Source organism: Triticum dicoccoides, chromosome 4A (genome assembly GCF_002162155.2).
Source record: "Triticum dicoccoides isolate Atlit2015 ecotype Zavitan chromosome 4A, WEW_v2.0, whole genome shotgun sequence".
In the NCBI taxonomy this organism is placed as follows: Eukaryota; Viridiplantae; Streptophyta; class Magnoliopsida; order Poales; family Poaceae; genus Triticum; species Triticum dicoccoides.
Window position 1 is genome coordinate 24,226,960 of NC_041386.1, and position 1,655 is coordinate 24,228,614.

Below are 1,655 nucleotides of genomic sequence, written 5' to 3' on the forward strand. Positions count from 1 at the left end.
TGCACACGTGGAATACTCGGGTTAAACTTGACGAGCCTAGCATATGCAGATATGGCCTTGGAACACTGAGACCGAAAGGTCGAGCATGAATCATATAGTAGATATGATCAACATAATGATGTTCACCATTGAAAACTACTCCATTTCACGTGATGATCGGTTATGGTTTAGTTGATTTGGATCACGTGATCACTTAGATTATTAGAGAGATGTCTATCTAAGTGGGAGTTCTTAAGTAATTTGATTAATTGAACTTTAATTTATCATGAACTTAGTCCTGGTAGTATTATCATATCTATGTTGTAGATCAATAGCTCGCGTTTAGCTCCCCTGTTTCATTTTTGATATGTTCCTAGAGAAAACTAAGTTGAAATATGTTAGTAGCAATGATGCAGATTGGATCTGTGATCTGAGGATTATCCTCATTTCTGCACAGAAGAATTATGTCCTTGATGCACCGCTAGGTGACAGACCTATTGCAGGAGCAGATGTAGACATTATGAACGTTTGGCTAGTACAATATGATGACTACTTGATAGTTTAGTGCATGATAACCCACAAGTATAGAGGATCGCAACAGCTTTCGAGGGTAGAGTATTCAACCCAAATTTATTGATTCGACACAAGGGGAGCCAAAGAATATTCTCAAGTATTAGCAGCTGAGTTGTCAATTCAACCACACCTGGAAACTTAATATCTGCAGCAAAGTGTTTAGTAACAAAGTAATATGATAGTGATGGTAACGGTAACAAAAGAGTAACGAAAGCAAAGTAATGTTTTTGGTATTTTGTAGTGATTGTAACAATAGCAACGGGAAAGTAAATAAGCGTAAACCAGTATATGGAAAACTCGTGGGCATCGGATCAATGATGGATAATTATGTCGGATGCGGTTCATCATGTAACAGTCATAACATAGGGTGACATAGAACTAGCTCCAATTCGTCAATGTAATGTAGGCATGTATTCCGAATATAGTCATACATGCTTATGGAAAATAACTTGCATGACATCTTTTGTCCTACCCTCCCGTGGCAGCGGGGTCCTAATGGAAACTAAGGGATATTAAGGCCTCCTTTTAATAGAGAACCGGAACAAAGCATTAGCACATACTAAATACATGAACTCCTCAAACTACGGTCATCACCGGTAAGTATCCCGATTATTGTCACTTCAGGGTTAACAGATCATAACACATAATAGGTGACTATAGACTTGCAAGATAGGATCTAGAACTCTCATATATTGATGAAAACATAATAGGTTCAGATCTGAAATCATGGCACTCGGGCCCTGACAAGCATTAAGCATAGCAAAGTCATAGCAACATCAATCTCAGAACATAGTGGATACTAGGGATCAAACCCTAACAAAACTAACTTGATTACATGGTGAATCTCATCCAACCTATCACGGTCCAGCAAGCCTATGATGGAATTACTCACGCACGGCGGTGAGCATCATGAAATTTGTAATGGAGGATGGTTAATGATGACGACAGCGACGAATCCCCCTCTCTGGAGCCCCGAACGGACTCCAGATCAGCCCTCCCGAGAGGTTTTAGGGCTTGGCGGCGGTTCCGTATCGTAAAACACGATGATTTCTTCTCTCCTATTTTTTCTCCCCAAAAGCAGTTATATAGAGTTGGAGTTGGAG